At 36.1% G+C, this 19,257-nt stretch overlaps 1 long non-coding RNA gene, 3 other non-coding genes and 1 pseudogene across 4 annotated transcripts; all 5 read right to left on the minus strand.

Moving 5' to 3' along the window:
- Window positions 1-12,437: 12,437 nt before the first annotated feature.
- On the minus strand, window positions 12,438-14,489 carry LOC113300243. The gene is made up of 2 exons (XR_003335637.1): window positions 12,786-14,489; window positions 12,438-12,646 (listed from the first exon to the last, which is right to left on the minus strand). It is a non-coding gene; the product is annotated as an uncharacterized LOC113300243 (long non-coding RNA).
- LOC113300911 lies at window positions 14,381-14,491 on the minus strand (annotated as a pseudogene).
- Window positions 14,492-14,699: 208 nt separating this feature from the next.
- Window positions 14,700-14,810, minus strand: LOC113300825. The gene has a single exon (XR_003335937.1). It is a non-coding gene; the product is annotated as a small nucleolar RNA Z103 (small nucleolar RNA).
- Window positions 14,811-15,008: 198 nt separating this feature from the next.
- On the minus strand, window positions 15,009-15,144 carry LOC113300908. The gene has a single exon (XR_003336010.1). It is a non-coding gene; the product is annotated as a small nucleolar RNA snoR134 (small nucleolar RNA).
- Window positions 15,145-16,048: 904 nt separating this feature from the next.
- Window positions 16,049-16,160, minus strand: LOC113300861. The gene has a single exon (XR_003335969.1). It is a non-coding gene; the product is annotated as a small nucleolar RNA Z152/R70/R12 (small nucleolar RNA).
- Between the last annotated feature and the right edge of the window lie 3,097 nt (window positions 16,161-19,257).

Here is a 19,257-nt window from a genome sequence, read left to right on the forward strand (position 1 = left end):
GGATATTCTTGGAGTTATTACAAGGATTGGAGTGACCTGTTGTGTATAAATAGGTCCCTAGTGTCGAGAAGAAGGGGCTAGTCAAGTTTAGGAAGAATTGGGAGAGGTTTAGAGCACTACAGAGCAAGAAAATCCAAGTTACAGAGAGTCTGGTTCTGCTGCTGCTGCTGCTGCTGCGAGGACGAAGAACGTGAAGAACAGAGTCTAAAGGACAGTCGTTTATCAACAGTAACATCGACTGTCATCTGTGGGTCGTAGTTCTTCAGCGACAACAACACTTTAGCTCTGTCGTTGATTCTGGACGCTTTCTTTTGGGTCGCAGAATCCTGTTTTACATCATTTTCTTGTCTTTCTCTCATTGTAAAACACTTTTGAGCATCAATGAAATATTTTGAGAGTTTTTCCAACATGATGAGCGGCTAAATTCTTGGTGATTGAGGCAATGGAGGATCTATTCACTCATGTTTGATTGGTAATATTTTTATTTATAATTTCTTTAATTATTTACTTTATTTAATTCACTTGGATAAATATAAAAAAGAGGATAAAATGGTTTTCTTAATTAGTTGTGAATCAGTTTGATGTTTTATGCTTAGAATAATTCTTTGATAAATCATGCTTAAGGATTACAACTTAATATTTGGACACCTTTTAAATTAAAAAGTGATTTAATAAGAAAAAGAGCTTAATAATAATTTATGAAATATTATTTATAACCAATCAACTTGGAGTGGTAGTGAATCCTGAGCCTTAATCCTTCTAAATCTTGACATTGCTATTAATTTCCTTCATTTATTTATTTGTTTAAATCTAAAAAAAAAAAAAAAGAGTTACCTTCACAAGTTCGAAAAGAACCCAGTTTTTACCACTATCTACAACAACATTTGAAAATACATCAATGCCTCCAGGTGATGAAGTTGTCCTCCTTGAGTTTAAGATGGACAAAGTTGTTTAACTGATTGAGGGGAATGTTGGAAAAGGAATTGGAGGTAGGATTCTCCATTGTTGATGAGAAAGAAAAATTTCAGATCTGAAATTGCGGATAGATGAACAGGGTGTTGAAGAAGTTGAAAACAGATTTCAATGAAGAAGACAGTAAGGGTAATAGATTGAGAAGAATTTAGCAGAAAAGAAGGCCCAGATTGATCGAATGAATCAACTGATCAAAGTTGCTTCTCTGAAATGAAAGGATGTATAAAGGAGAGTCGAGTGACAAACAGATCGGAAGCTTGGATCGGTATAGAGTTGAAACCAACTCTAACCTATCTTATACCATATTAACATAGCATCAATGGTAATCTCCATTATCAAATTGTCTCAGATAAGCTTGAGCTTCATTACAAAAAGAGAGTTCATTACAGCCAATAAATAAACTTAGATTGAATTCCACAATTGACTTATTCCTAAGTTACACGTGTAGACTGAATAGAGAAAATCTCTGGCTGATCATGTGAGTAACATGTGAGAACGTTAGAGTGTTATCCTACACTGCTACAAGGCTTATCCTGCACCACTTCAGTTATATCATGCACGATGACATTATTAGTGCTAATATACGCTACGAAGCTGATGAAAAGAAATTAATAGTATAACCAAGGAGATTACCGTATGGACTTGAATATATAGATAATAAGTCAAGATAGACTTGAAAGAAAATGATGATCATGATCGAGCTGCATATATATCGATGATCTTCCAAGTACTCATATATGATCTCACTTGACGACATGTATTTGGCTAATCAATATGGATAACACCTCTAAATGATGTTACTGGTAAAGAAATAATACACAACAAGTAAATAAAATTATAAATAAACCCTCAACACCATCCTTACGCATCAACACAGGTAATCTCTTTACAATCAGTACGACCATTTAGACAACCGCACTTAAATCCCTTACAACACTCGCCCGATCCACAAACTTCTCCCGATTTCAAACACGGTTGTGGAATGGAAATGCCCGTTATATTCCCTCCATGTTACAGCGTTTACTTTGATTAAAAGTGGTTATGATAAGCAAAACTAAATAATACTCTCTACGTACCGCGCGTTTACTTTGATTAAAAGTGCTTATGATAAGCAAAATTAAATAATACTCCCTACGTCCCTAATTAGATGACCTAGTTGTAGTTTGTACAATTTCTAAGACAATGATGTTAGTAAAACTTAGAAATAATTTACCTTTTAAACTATATCACGGTTTTTCGTAAACTTTATACTATTGAAAAGCATTTTAAAACACCTACGTAACGAATATAAACATAACTATCAAATTATACATATTTCTTATGGTAACAAAAATAGGTCATCTATCTGTGGGACAAAACTTAAAACCAAGTAGGTCATCTAATTAGGGACGGAGGAAATACAATATTGTAAGTGTTAGAGATGTGCATGATAAAATAATCAAACAAAGGAGAAAGCACATATGCATTAAAATCAGGTATCGTTGACGAAAAAGATTCGACAACCTGTAGATAGACATGTTCCACAAATTTGATCTTCCAGGTTTCGGAAAGGCATTCAAGGTAGAGAAAAATGCGTGTGCAATCTCATTTATTATTTTTGGCTTTCCACAGTAGGTTTTTGAAAGAATGAGCGAGCAGCAAGTAATAGAAGAAGAAACGGTAGAACTGGATACAGGCTTTTAAAAACAAAGAATTAAAAGTAATTAAGCGAATACAATCTCCATATAACAATGATTTTTATCATTAATAACTGAAAAGCATACAAATTACAAAGCAAAGCGCACAGAGACGTGAAAGAAAATGAAATGATGATAATCGCGATCGAGCTGCATATTGATCCAACCACCAAGTAGTAAACGAAAAGAATTAAAAAAGTACGTAAAACAAACACAACCAAAGTCCATATAATCATCAATAACTTTGAACTTCAACAGGCAACTCACATCATCATCCTTACCCCTGTAACTTTAAACGGCCGAACACTTGAACAAACCTGCGTCAACACCTAGTACTACTATATCGCAAGTCCCACAGCAGAAGGGTGGTGGTCCCAGGAGGCTACACAACTCACCCGCTTGCTTGCATTTTCGTGGTGGCATACATCTGTAAAAACCTCCAGCATTCATATTGCAATCAAGTTCACCACAGCACTGGAGTTTCCCAAAAATGCACGAGTCATTCTCTGCCTTACATATTGGTAGATTTTGTGAATGAACAGAATAAAACAAAACCGAGAAAATCATAACCACCACCAACAGAAAACTCTTTGCATTCTTACTCACCATCTTGTTGATACTAAAATGATGATGTTGTCTAAAGTTTTTGTGGTGTTTCCTAAGATACAAGTGTATCTATATATAGAGCTTGGGGATCAAAGATTTTTTTGCTTCAGAGCCTTATTACACGCGGTGTTTACATGGATTTAAATGAGCATGCCCTTTTAAAATTATATTCCCTCCATCCAGCGTTTACTTCTTTTGATTACAACTAAATATAATGTGTAAGCATGAGAGGTGTGCATGATAAAATAATCAAACACCAAGGCATATAATTGATCCACTAAACCAGACAAATATGGTCTCACTTGACCACAGTTGTGGCTAATCAATACATATAACCTCTGAGCCATAATTTTGTTAGTGAAGTAAAACGATGCACAAGGCGCATAAAATAAACAAAAACAGGTTTCCCAATTTTTACTCTGATGCCTATAGTTAAAAGGAGAGATCTCGCCGTTAGAAATCACCCGGATTCATGTACTGTGACCCATGGCAACGTTCGTCAAAGTATCCACAAGGTTCTCCAGCTTCATGACATGGTAAACAATGCGGGACAACCAATGGACAGCAAAATAATCCAAAACAGCAATCGTTGCTATAGTTGCAGATTTGTTTGGCATTCAGGGCAGCAATGGATATAACCTCTATATTTTTGGTGGAATTTCCACTTCTCTTTCTGTTGTTAGTTGCAAACAGACGTTTGGCACGGCCGATTGGGTTATCCTAGTTTGGATAGATTTCGTCTCTTAGTTAATGCAGTGCCTTGCATTTTTCAATTCATAGTTATGCTAAAGCACGAGTCCTTGATCCGGATGAGAAAGCAGATCAAGCTGCAATTTTCCCAACCCAAGTCGCATTGAATGATAGCAATAGTGACTTTGCCATGTTAAAGAAAGAGTTGGAAGCTTCAATGGCAGAAATAGAAAAACTGAAACAATTTTCAGAGAAGGCTGTGCACAGGGCCGAGATGGCCGAGAGAGCAAAGGAGGCGGTTGAGGATCAGCTGAGGATATGGAGAGAGCAAAAGCAGAGAAGAAGGGTCGCATTGGCTTCGTTTCGCAATGAACCGGTGCAGAAAGAACGTAATCCGGCTAGATTAGACAAGACTGCATCTATGTATGAGGCACTGCCATTAGGTAAGGTTCTGAACATGAAAGTCTAGCACCAGCTGAACAAATCCAGGCTTGATTTACTTATTTTTAACTAGTGAGTATTGTCTGTGAAGACTTCAACATGATGAAATCTAGTATATGTTCATGATTTAAAAACCAATCAAAATTCTCTATGTGATAAATTCTAGTGAGTAGTGTATGTCATTTTAATACCGCAACACCAGTTACAATGCCTCTATATATCTGACAACGAAAAAAAAAAGGCAGCCATTTTCATACAAAAGCAGTCATTGGACCAAGAAATGTGCATACTTCCTCAGCTGGCCCAGGGATCATATGCCTCCACGTGATAAGCCAATGCAAATTTGGTGACTTCCACGGAATTGGGTAATTAATCCATACAGCAGAAAAACTAGTAACACATACAGCGGACTTGAAAAACTAATGCAGCCATGTTGAAAACATTAGTAGCCTAAGGTGAGCATAACAGCTTCGAAGTTACTTTTCCAAACAAACTGCCCCAAAAGTAAAACAGAAATGGTCCTTTTTGAGCATTTTCCCGAAAAAGAATACTAACATGCTTTTCCTGTGTCTTCTCTTCTCTCCAGAAACTTGTAGTTTTGCCTTCTAGAATGTGTGATTGTTTTTCTTTTTAGGGCTTATAAATAGTTAGCATTATGAGTTTCACTCAATGCAGACAACAAAAACAAATACTTTCAAAGTTGTAAATGAGAGTTGCAGGGAACTGAACCAATATTAAGGGGCAATCGCCTCAAATATGGTTCAGTTTCCTCCAACATCTCACCTCCGACTTTCATGAATGAGAAGAAGAGAGAAGGATATCATTGATGTTGGTAAGCGAAAACAAGAGTGTTCATGAAATTGTAAGTGAGAGTTGAAGGAAGCTGAACCAGTTGCACACTGCGATAATGTGGGCAGTAGGGTTTAGTTTCCTCCAACATCTCATCTACAATTTACATGTATGAAGCTAAAGAAGGATCCATGTTAGTGTCTGAAGTAAGAAATGGAGACAACTAAATTAATAAATATTCGGCATTTCAATTTAGTTTTCTCCGATATCTCACATCCAACATTTACTAAAACAACAAATGTGAATAGTGTGAAGGCGGGAAAAAAAATGCGGGAGTCGTAAATGACAGCTGAAGAAAATTGAACCAATTGCACAATACTAGTGCATACAGTTGGGTTCAATTTCCTCCAACATCTCATTTCCAACTTTCACATCGGAGAGAAGATGATGCCAGTCTGTAAATGAGAAAATATGAGCATGTTGAATCTGTAAATGAGTTGAAGAAAATTGAACTAATCGCACCCTGATATGATACTAGCGGTTGGGTTTAATTTTCTCCAACATTTTCCAAATTTAACATCGGGAGAAGATGATAAACTATTGAAGTCATAGGTAAGAGTTAAAGAAATTTGGACCAATTGCATAAAGCTCAAATGACTGCAATTGGGTTCAAAATTCTCAGTTATGTATACATACGGGAAAATGGATCCCAATCAAGATGCTCATATGCAGAGATTTATCGAATGGATAAATGCTGGTACGTTCTGTGAGATTTTTCATAATACATAAATTTTATTCTGAAAGCTGTCTTTCCCTCTTGCTAACTTAATTGTGCAGCTTGTGCTTTATTCTTCATGTCATTTTGCAACTATGACCTTTTTATTCTTCAAGTAGTTCAGTTTGCCAGAGTATGGTTTCAGTGTTTTCTACTCCACTAGTCAATTTTGTGAATAAGTGCAAAATCATACTTACAGTACTTATTTGCTTCGTGCAGGCAACTGAGGGATGCGAATATTAGGGACTGTCAGATGAAAGTGGAAAACCACCCAGGGTTGTCGGGTGGTGGCCTTCGCGAGGTATCTTACCTTTATAGAGCACCATCATTCATACTAGCTCTAAGAACTAAAGCCTGAAACAAGAGAAATCAAGGTGGATTCTAAACACAGATGGAATCCCAATTACACAGCCAATAGTTAAAGTTGCAAAACAAATCAGGACGGAATACATGAATCCAAGACAACATTAAGGACTTGACTCTTTGAGATAGTACGCCAATAGTGAATTTACCGCAGAAGACATGGTCATTTCGCTCTTTCGATGTTGTCCACAGGAAAGCAGCCAACATATATCACTTTGTATTCTGTAAATCATGCTTCCTGTGATGCTTAAAAACCTAAAAGAAATTATTATTTTCACATTTTTCTTGTCTAAGATGCCAATCCCGTAGAGCATTTGGGACTTATGTGAGAAACTGAAAATTCTCTAAAATGCTCACTAAATCCAAAAATTCTCTGAAAATTCCTTCTTTTTCAGTGCTACCCAGTAGTCGTGAGTACTTAAAATGCTCTACGGAAATGCTTCCGTCTATTTTCACATGTGAAAATTCAAGTATTAAAACCACAGGTAATTTGCTTGTTATTCGCGGACGACTGTCTTCTTTTCGTCAGGGCAGATATCCATAACGCTAACAATCTTCTCTAGGTGATCAACTCCTTTAGCAATATCTCAGGCCAACAGATTAACTTCCAAAAATCAGCTGTCTATTTTTCAAAACATATTCACTCTCGGCATTGTAGAATGTTTTTAAAGTTCTGAAAGATGAAAAAGATGAGTATGGCAGAGAACAAGACTATTTAGGCATACCCTCATGTCTAAATAGAAAAAAGACCTGTTCTTTCTCTAGTCTTGTTGATAACATGAAAACAAGACTTACAAAGTGGAATGGGAAGTTTATAAATCAAGCTGGAAGAACGATAATGGTAAAGCATGTAATTAACACCACGCTGCCCATGCAATCTCATAATATGAGTTTTGATACCAGATGCTACGATTAAAGATATGGACAAGGTTCAGCGTACCTTTTGGTGGAACAAGCAGAATGGAAAGAGTCTGTACTATATTTGATAGCCGAGAGTTGGTAAAAACAAAGAATCGGGAGGTATGGGTTTTCGGAATCTCAGCTGTTTCAACCAGGCGCTTGGAGACTATGTCAGGCAGCAGATCAGCCATGGGCCTTAGCTTTAAACAAAGAAGAAACATGGGCATGGCTAAGTCTCTATGGATGCTTAAATTTTCTCAAGGTATATTCTTTCTGGGTTGTTGGGAATGGAAATCATGTTCTCACGTGGCAAGACAACTGGATCGGAGGCAAACCAACTCCACCTACACCAGCAGTCAGTATGGAGAAGCAAGTGCATTTAATACTGTCTCTACTCTTGTTGATGGCAATACTAGATCATGGAAAGTTAACGTTATCCCGCACATCTTCTGCCAAGAGGATACAGATAGAAATTTGCATATGGGACTACCTCAAGCAGGGGACGACAGACTGGTATGGACCTTGACCAGAAATGGTTCATTTACTGTCAAGTCGGTTATAACAAAGATAATTTAATATTCAAGAACCATATTATACAAACGTGCATTTGTGAAATCCTTGTTCGAAAAGAATTTGAAACACAACCTACGTAATGAAGCAGAGAAAACATGCACAGATGAAGAAACATGCAGCTCCATAACTTTTATTTCTAACATCCAAGAAAGAACCAGGGAGGACCCAACACATTCCAGGCAGTTTTGCTCAGGTTGTCAATAAATAATGAAACAGATTGTATATAAAAGAAGGATTCGGAAAAGATGTAAACACAGATGCAAATAATTATAAATTTTTGAAACAAACAAAATAACAAACACCAGTGACAGTACCTGTGGTCTTCTGTCTGAAAAAAGGGCTCCAAAAGCGAAGTAGCATCTAGTTGATACCGACTAGATTTTCATCCTTGCTTCCTTACGCTATACAATGAAAAGATAGCCATTAAACAAATACTTGTACACCTACTACAGCAATAAAATAATTAACTTTCAGATCCTGAAACTGATCTTTTGTTACAAGTCGGGACACAAACAGAATGTGCAGAACCCATTGAAGGATATCAAATGTAAGCATGCTAAATAGAAAGCCTATTTCACAACAGAAATTGGAGAAAATATTCTACCAATCCTTCTCAAGCGCCATAGAGAGATTTCCTGCCTTTGCTGTCTACTGCAATACTATCTTTCTTTCTCTTGTTAATGTTCATTTTCAGTTTTAAGACGAGGACCAGGCAGTAAGTTTTCATTGTATACCAAGCCCGGATGCTAAGGCTTATCTGGTCGGTGGACAATACAGTTGGGGAGTGTAAATTGCTATCTTCATTATGCCAAATTATCGTACTTCATGAAATTTGCAAGTGAGTGAAAAACTTGGAAAACTTGAGTACCCTTTTTACAAATTATTAATTAATCTTTTACATGCTCATGTTTGATCACTGAAGAATGAAGACAACTAACTAGATGATACTCATTTCAGGTACACCAAGAATGGAACAGTTCATTCTAGATAAATGATCTATCATAGATCCCATATGATCTCTTCTCAGATTTTGAAACGCCAGAAAAACACTTAAAATTTGTCACCGACCAACAAATATACTATTACTCAGGCCAAGAAAAATGAATTAATAACGCATTCAAGAGATGAAATCCTAAACACGTGAATATATAGGGCGACTCAACCCCGCACTTAACAAATAAGATGCCTCCTAAAACACTATCAAATCAGGCACAAGGAGGTATCGTATTCGTGAATATTTGGAGTTATCTTTCGGTGTACACATCCACATGTTTAAAATCACATCGCATAAACACATATCAGTAAATTAAAAATACTTTGATAAGCAGATACTACAATTAAATCACAACAGCAGAGAAACAAAACATGCATACGATTTTAGCAAGAGTATTTATATAACTAGCAATATCAATATACCTTCCTCAAATAACCTCATGTGCAATCTCGTTTCAGTCAATATATTCAGCAAAGATGCCTCTTTAACATTTAACATATTTGGTCCTGCTTATATGTGTTTTTGTAGTTAGAATTTCAGTATTCAAAAAGTGTTCATGAGAGACAATTCGAATTTCGGTACTTCACTGTCAAAAGTGGGTGTAAAAACTCCAGATGTAAATACACATTAACTGACAATGTCAAGTCCTGCTTAAGATCGCATCCCATAAACCATAAATACATGCAATGTCAAGTCGCGTAAACACCTGGTGTGACCAAAGTTGCCAACGATGTTCCCAGGTAACTTGACATCATAGGTATGGCCATTATTATTTATTACCATTACCACAAGAAGTAAAAATTAGAACTTTTTGATTTACGAGATATTTTACAAGTTACAACTAGAACAATAGAACTATCTCCGAAACCTTAAAACTAATAGCGGAAAAAATTATTACTATGAATCTGTTGTTGGCTAGAACACCAACGAAATTAAAAGACATGGAATTCATCGGAACTAATCCCTTGATACTGAAACAGAAACAAACAAATTGTTGGAACTATAATATCCTTGCTTCAGCAACTACTGATAATAGTACAGAGTAACTAGCACAAATGATGAACAGTAAGCCTACTATAGCTGCATCAAATCCCTCTTCCCTACTAATCTAATACCTGATTTCCCTTGGATTCTAATACATTCAATAATATTGCATGAATTTGATACAATGTTACATTAAAATTACATTAAAAGCTATGATTCAATATAATTGTAAAAAATAGAAACAACCATGATAAGAGATAAAAACCTGTTACGCATGTATGACGACTCTCAAGGATCTTTGTAATGTTCCTGTTGAATAATATTTGTGTATTGAAACAGGAGGAGGTTTCCTTGTGTTATCAGGTGTTTTTTGTTTGTTTAGTATGCCTCACTTTTTGAAAGAAAAACACTACATAACAAATGGAAACCTCATCTTTTTTTTAACCACATGGTTGTTGCACTCTTGATTACTGTTTTCTACTTGTGTTACAACTCATCTTTACAATCCCTCTTCTCATAATACTGGTAATAATGTTAATGGGGTGATTCAATATCTGGATCTTCTGAAGCTAAAATGTTAGATGGGATGGTTTTCTTTATTTAAAAAGTACTCTAAACCCATTGCGCCTTCACCAGAAAAGATAAAAACCATCTACCCAAAATTAACTTCGGAAGATTTTGGAGTCTGAGTGCCCAAATGGATCCAACCATTGCACATTCTAAACCCAAATTGATGGCTGCCACCAGCAAAATGGATTCCTGAAGATGGCAGATTTCATATGGTGTGTAAAGATATATCTATTCATTCATTTTCAATAAAACAAATTTTGTTTTAGGAACCATAACTGAACTGAGAAAAATAGGTTAGAAAAAAAAAATTGAAAACCCAAATAAATTGAGAAAAGGAGGCTCAGATTCATTCATTTTCAAATTAAAAACTGAATTGGAAAAAAAAACAGACTGAAAAAGGCATTGAAAACTCAAATAAATGTTTAAAAAAAATTGAGATAAGGAAGAGGCTCAGATTCGCCTTCAATCAGACATGCAAGGATGTATCAATCTCCTCTTGGCTGCAGACTGGTTGCCAAAATTGAAAAAGATCAGATCTAATTCAAAAATGACCTTCCTAGTTGCCTCGCCATGGAGAGTTAGATTGATTCAAACTCTTCATCTGACAACCCCCATAGGGATAGGGTTGTTTCTTTTTTATTCATCACTGCCTCGATTTTTTTTTTTTTTTTTGAAGCATAGATAGATAGAAGAGAGAGAGAGGAGGGTTGTTTGATTTACATAGAGTTCAGAATCATCAGCTCTGATTTTTGAAGAAAAAATCATGCAGATCTGAAGGAGAGGGGCAACAAACAAACCCTCGAAGAAAAACTCCCACATCTCTCCTTCTTTTTGGTGATCTGCACAGTGGAGCTTCATACTTAAACTAATGAAGGATGGGATGATAATTAGGGTTTGTAAAACATAAGACCAGGAGGACTCTTTTATTTATGGGGTTCCAACTATTTTCTCATACTTCCACTTTTGCCCATCTTCTTTCGGTTAATTTACAGATAAAATTTTAACAATCTACCTGGCAAGGTGGACTGGCAAACGTTGTGCGCTACCTGAGAGAGAGAGAGTGAACAGATTTGGACTCAAAGAGAAATTGCTAGTCAGCATCTAGTCAGCAAATTTCCACGTCAGCATCTAGTCATCTGACACGAAAATGAAATCTCCTGGGAAACAATTTGATGTTGAAATTACTGTTGGATATTTGGCTTTATGAACAGGGTTATATCGGTGGTAGGACACTAAACCTATCATTCGAGCCAGCAGGGTTATATCGTGCTGGGCAACAACTTGCAATAGAAGCTGATGGCAAGAAACTGGGAACTCCTGAACATTCGATTCATTAACTTCACAGAAGAGGGAAGAGACGGGTTTGATCCGACGTCATGATTTCATTGCTAGAGTCCTTAATCCGAAGGGCTCAGAAAGCGAGATCAAATTACAATTTTCCCAACTTGCACTTTTCCCAACCCAAGTTGCATTGAATTTGCATAGTGATTTTGTTATGGAAGCCTCAATGGCAGAAGTTGAAAAACTGAAACAATTCTCAGAAAAGGCTACACATAGGGCTAAGATGGAGAGAGCAAACGCAGAGAAGAAGGGTTGTATCGGCTTCATTTCGCAATGAATCGGTGCAGAAAGAAGTAATCCAGCTAAATTAGACAAGATGTAGTCTATGTATGAGGCAATGCCATTAGGTAAGGTTATGAACATGAAAGTCTAGCACCAGAACAAATCCAAGCTCTTCAACAAGGTGTATGAATTCTTGGATTGGGTGATCTATCATTACCGGCTTCAGAAACCAAAATCTGAACAGCTGAATAAGTAGCATATGTCATTTTAATATCGCAACACTAGTTCCAATAGCTCTATATATCTGACACCCTAAGGAGATCACTTGATAGTTTTTAAATCTTTGATTCTCAACTCTATTCGCTACTTGTTTCGAGTAACACGGAACAATCGAAAAACCTATACCACAAAAATACAAAACCATGACAACTAACCTAGAACTAAGTTTGATGTTTGTTGAGATTGGTTTACCACTATGCAGAGTACGAGAGTAACGAAAGTAAAAAAATATATGAGTGGCACAAATTATTGAGTACCGCAATAAACCAAACAAGACTGCTGAAGAATTCAATTCAAAGTACAAACCTGTATGCACACAGGTAACAATTGAAATCCTTGTTCACAAAGAATTTGAAACACAAACAACGAAATGCAGCAGACGAAACATATAGATGTAGACTCCATGACCATGACTTCTACTTCTAATATCCATGTAAGAATCAGGGAGGACCCAACGCACTCCAGGAAGTTCTGCACAGGTTGTCAACAGAATATGAAACAGAATGCATGCAAAAGATAGGATTTGGAAAAGATTTCAACACATAAACAATCATAAACAAATAGTTCTAAATTTTAGAACAAATAAAAGAACAAGCACCGATGGCAGTACCTGTTATCTTCTGTGACGGGTCCTCTGAAACAGGGCCTCCAAAAGCAAAGTAGCATCTCACTGACACTGAGTAGATTTTCATCCTTGCTTCCTCGTCCTCTTACACACCACACCTGCTACAGCAGTTAAATAATAAATTTCAAATACTGATACTGATCTTTTTGTTACATGTCAATACTCGAGCACGAGTATAATGTGCAGAACCCATTTAAGGATATGCTTAATAATTAATAATATGAGAAAGACTATTTCACAACAGAATTTGGAGAAATATTCTACCAATCCTTCTCAAACGACATAAATAGATTTCCTTCCTTTGTTGTCTACTGCAATACTACCTTTCTTTCTCTTGTTAATGTTCATCTTCAGTTTTACTCTAGGACAAAGCCGTTACCATTGTATACCAAGCTCAGATGCTCAGGTGGAATACTACAGCTGGAGAGAGTGTAATTGCTATGCTATTACAGTTGCAGAGAGTGTAATTGATATCTTCGTTCTGTCAAAGTACTGTACCTCATCAAATTTAAATTTGCAATACTGGTACTCAGCATTAATTTACTTAAGAACTTAAGAGTGAGTGAAAACTTTGAAAACCTGAGTACCCCTTTAACAAACTAATCTTTTACATGCAAATGTTTGATCACAGAAGACAAATTACTAGATGAGGCTCATTTCAGGACCTCATATGTACCAAGAATGGAATGGAACAGTTCATTCTGGATAGATCCCACATGATCTTATCTTAGATTTTAGAACTCCATACAAAGCATTAAAAATTGTTCCTGACCAACTCACAGACTGTTACTTATGCCAAGAAAAATGCGCTAAATTGTACTGATACGCATGCAAGAGATGAAATACAACTCATTACTCTACTCACTCTAGACTCTAGAGTTTAGCTAGTCTATACTCTCTACAAAGACGAAACGAGACCCTCCCAAGCAGATATTTATTAGATTTTGTTTCATTTAAAAATATGTACAGGTCCAATGCGATTTTCAGAGGCAAATAAGACGTATGTTTTTCCCTCTCTACCCCAAACCTACTAGTAATTTATCCGAAAAGACGTTTGCTTTTTCTTTTCCTTTTTACAATCTAGTCCCGATCATATTTTATATAAGTGCTCTCATTTCTAGAGTAGATTTCAGAAGGCATCTTATTAGCAACTTCTGCCTACTTTTGTCTGAAATCTACTCCAACAGCAGAAACGTTTTTATAACATATGATTGAGGCTAGATGGTAAAAATGAAGAGACAACAAACGACTTTTCTAATGGATAAACAGTAAGCATGAGATAGAGCTAGAAAAAAAAGCAGACGCCTTATCCGCCTATCCTTTAAACGAAACAAAATATAATAAGGATTTCGTCTAGTCATCTAGAGAATAGAGACCCTAGTATAAAGCAGTTAAAACTGTAGAGTGAATAGAGAAACGAAATGTAACCAGGGGTAGCAGACACGTGAATATATAGGGCGAAACAACCCCACACTTCGCGAATAAGATCCCCCCAAAACAATATGATAGAGAAATGGTATCAAATCAGCGGAAGGTATCCAATTCGCGAATATTGGAGTTATCTCTTCCGTATATAATCAAGAGAAAAGAAAGAAAACCTTCCTACAACAAAACTCAATTTTGCAGAGAAATCTCTCAGATTAAAGTGCATTTTTTAAAGCACAATTCTGATACACACATATCTCGGCTTCTTCCTATACCTCCAAAAAAAAAGGCAGCAGCATTAGTTCTCAGGCTCAGTGGAAGGCAAAAGCTCTTAGTTGGCAACTGCAAATGTTCTTGATAAACAAGCCTCGGATTTATCATCATAAATATTGAAAAACAAATTCAATATTTCATCAAATCACAAACCAAATGTAACAAAATAACAAGGGTTTTCATAAAGAGAGGAGAGGAAAGATGGATCAGAGTACTGGCTTAGAAAACCTCCTATGTTGAAAAAGGAGATCTAAACAAAACGCGCATTTATAATCTTAGTTGATCAGCTGGGGAAAGGATCATCGCCTCCATCCATCCTATAGATCTCCTCAAAAAAGCAAGAAAAACAGGACAACTAGGGAAACCAATGTAATCACCAAGGGCAATTTAACTCAACAAATTTAAAATTAACAAAAAAAAATTACGCCATATAAGAACACAAGGATATGAATCATATGATTCTGGTGAAATTCAGTCAAAACAAAAACGGAAAATTTAGTAAAACCGGAGAAATGTGGCTGTTATTTTTGACATAAATAAGCTGTTGAGAAAACTAAGCAACACTAAACTACTCAAACTTAGCACAAGCATTGGGTTTTTTTTCCATCGTCGCATACTTCAGAGAGGCCCACGGTGCAACATGCAGCTAACATCGGAAAAACGAAACAAAAGTAGAAAGACAGTGTAAAAGGATTATGCACTTTAAAGGACAAATGTGCTACCAGATCTAAAGACATTCTTCAGCTCGGTCACCCAACAGCTAATTGCATAACTAAGTCGACACGGTTAATGAAACACAGTTGAGATCTAAAGATAATATCAGATATGTGGCTCGCAACATAAGTGAATTACAAACAGTAAAATTAACATTGACTCTAAGCAGCAGTCAGGAATGACATTGAAAGACACCGGTATTGACTCTTAGTGGCAGTCAGAAATGGCATTAAAAGACACCGCCAGCTGTTGACTCGGATATAGACTGTTGACTCAGATACAGAGCCTTTTGAATCTACTTTCCATCCTAGATGACAAAACTACAACTCAAAAGACGACTAGCTAGACAAAAACAACTGTCAAATTACAGGGCTGATACTAAACATCAATCGAGGATTGAATTAAAACTAGCGAAGGGCAAAACTCAAAACAGGATCAATAAGGAAGCAAGCAAACCTTAACATAAATCCAAATAATGTAGTGTTTTTGTAAAAGGTGTCAGTTCCTTGCAACACTGGAATTGACTAGATTGATCAGATAGTTCCAGTGTAAATTAATTTCTTCTCTCTTTCCTTGGTATTTATTCTCTCATAATAGCTGATCAAGAAGTTTAAAAGTGGTAAGTTAAAGAAAGATCTTCACCTTAAGTGAAGATGGATTGTTCTCATCTTAGATAAATTGAGTTTATATTTCCTGGACAAACTAAAGCACTGCAGATCTTTATAGTGTTTAAAACAATATCTTTCAGATGTTCAGTTCATTCTAAAACTAAATAATTGTGCAATAAAGATAAAAAAATATAAGTTAAACAGAGAAAGGAATCCATAACGATACTAGAAGCTCAGTGGAAGGAGAAGTCGTTTTTGTTAAAGGCTCACGGCAAAGAATTTTTAGGTCTTTCCCACTGCCCTATACACACTCCTGTGTGCTTCAACTCATCATAGCATCAAAATATAGATTGATTCCTTTTTCACAATCAACTAAAAACTCCTGGGAAAATAATCTTGAACTAAGATCATGATTCAGACAAGAACAGCAATCCCTATTAAACAGGATTATTGGTACTGGTCTGGTGTGTTTGCATAAGAAATATAAGTCTTGATTTGAAGATCATTTGCAGATCAAATTGGGATAAAAAGAAAACTAATTGCAAAGAATATAAAAGGAAATAAATTGCAAAGGAAAGCGTAAGATGTTTCAGACATCCAAGGAAGGAATATAGCAGCATCAGCTCTCAAGCCCAGCGAAGGGCGAAAGCACTTCGTCAGCAACTTCGGATGTTCTTGAGAAAATTCCTTAGATTTATCATCATAAGCAATGTGCTAAAATGTACGAAAAACAGCAAGTTAGCAACTATTTCTTATGAGGCCAAAAACAAATTTTCAAGATTAAAAAAAATACTTTTGACGAGAAAAATGGAAAGATGGGAAAGGATCATAACCTCCATCACGACATTCCTCACAAAACAAAAAGTCCAGGATAATGATAATCTTCTTTGGTCTTCTGGAACAATAACAAAGAAAAAATTCAAATTTTAAAAGTTTATGCCCCAAATTTTCCCACATGAGAAAAGTTTAACGAATAAATAGAGCAACAGAAAAACAATGGTCAGCTAAAGCCAAATGGTTATAAAAACAAACTAAACAGCTTTGGGGATGGAAGGAGAGAGATGTTTAGGGAGGGGAACGGCACTACAATGGAAAAAAAAGAACTTCCTAAACACCTCCTTATTCTCTTCCCTATCCTAGGTAGAAATGTTTGGATGGAGATGAATTAAAAGTAGAAGATGAATGTAATCAACTCTTTCAAACTGGAATGGATATTGTTCTTATTCCAGTACAGCTTATTTCAGAGAAAAATTGATACAGGCATATTGCTTCATGGAACGAGTCAACAAGGAACCATAAATAATCCTGCTGACCAGATTACGAAGCCTGCAATTGTTAATTGATTTCTAATTGGATTGAATTCCATCAACGGCTAATTCATTAACAACATAACTCTTTACTGAAATTTGGTTTCCAGACAAATCAATTCATTAAACTAAAAACTTCTAAAGTCAGGTTCAGACACTAAATTTGTCCTTCTAATGCAAAACACAAAAACACAATTCTTCTGCAACATTTTGTACTAATCCTAACCCATTGCATACATCAAAAACAAATCATATCAATTTCTTGGCTTGTAAAATCATGTTCCTACCTAATGTTCAAAGTAAAAACAATCTAACAAGTAACAGAAGCACACATTCCACAATATAGCATGAATTCAATATATATATATATATATATATATATATATATATATATTCATATTATAAGCTAGATTCATTGTCCTGCGATTCAATAAAAATTGGATAAATACAGAAACAGTAAGAATAAGAAGAACAAACCTGTTGCCTGTAGTAATTATCAAAGATCCTAGGAGAGTTGTGATAATTTGCATGCTCCTCGAAGAATTACTTATGATGTAGGAACTGAGAAGCATGCAAATGATCACGACTCTCTAAGGATATCCGTAATGTTCCATGTGTTGTGAGGTGTTTTCGCTGAAAGATTACCTCTTCTTCTTGATTGTTTCCCCTTATTTAGATCATCATCGTCATCTTTATTTGGGTTATTCATTTTAGATTTGAGGACTGATTCTTCATCTCTTCGGTTTTTTTCTTTTGCCTCTCTTGGTGGCGATGGTGGTGATGGAGGCGGTGTTAGGGTTATGGCGAGTCCCCAACATCTTATTCTTTCTCCATTATAAGCAAATTGCAGTCGGAAAAGAACCTAATTCCCGTTAAACCCTTGCACATATCCCAAGAACAGGAAAGTAGGAGCTCTCGTGACTCATCGGGGTAATTTGTGTGGTGCTGCTGCTCATGCCCCTTTGATCCAAAATACGCTACACGGCCAAAATGTACATCATATGACCTAAATTTTGATCCAAAACCTAGGGCATCCCATGTAATATAAAATCCCCGTTTTAAATCATTCTTTTTAATCAAAACACCCCAGGTGGTTTAAAAATATAATTGGCGATGATTTGATATATGCGATTTTACCTAAATTTGTCCGGTTTGAGCAAATCCAGTGGGATGGGTAAACGAGTGAATTTGTCAATTCCCACGTTACAGTGGACACGGCAAATGCTCAAACTATATAAGCAACGGCTCGAATTTGAGTATTTGTCGATCTCGTCTAAAGTTGAGTCGATCGGTTGAACTTTAACTGGCCGATCCTGAACTGAGATTCGGCTCAGGTTGAGACGAACGGCCTATCCAGAGCTGAGAACGACTAGTTCAACTAAAGTCTTTTTTTTTTCTTTTCTTTTTTTGAAATTGAAGATTTAATTGATTAAGAAGAAGAGTTACATAATTTTTGTCCTCTTGAAGTTGATCGATGATACAGCTAGGAGGTACTTATAACCAGACTCCACTCATTATATCTATTCTTGCAGACTTTGATAGAATATTTGTTATTTTATTCTTTTCTTTTGGCACGTAGGAACTTTGCCAAGAGTTAAAACTATTAAATAATATTTTGATATCTAAAATTAAGTTTATGATTCTCCGATATGTGTTAAAAGAAACTTCGCTCACAGCATCCATTACCAGTTTTGAGTCCATTTCAAATTCCAACTTATTCAGATTTTGGTCCTTTGCCAATGAGTTGCCTCTCATAGTCCCCCCACATTCAGCATGCTCTGGACCCATTGCATTTGCTAGGTAGACGCATTTTGAACCCGGTGAGTACCTGCAAAATCACTGATGGTTAGTCCAATGCCACCAGTTTTATTAGAATTTAGATAAGAGCCATCATAATTTATTTTTTGAGTGCCTATTGGAGGAGGACACCAATGCAGACTGTCACTGTTCTGTGGTGTAGGTTGTCTACGACTTGGAAGAGTCTTGTTTCCAAATTCAGCTATCTCTTTTCTACACCTCAGTATGATTTTCTCAGGTGTTGAATTGCTTCCTTTAAAGACCTTGTCACATCTTTCTGTCCAAATGCACCATGCTAAAATCACTATCTTGCAGACTTCCTCTTTTTTGATC

The sequence above is a fragment of the Papaver somniferum genome, chromosome 7 (assembly GCF_003573695.1).
Source record: "Papaver somniferum cultivar HN1 chromosome 7, ASM357369v1, whole genome shotgun sequence".
Lineage (NCBI taxonomy): Eukaryota > Viridiplantae > Streptophyta > Magnoliopsida > Ranunculales > Papaveraceae > Papaver > Papaver somniferum.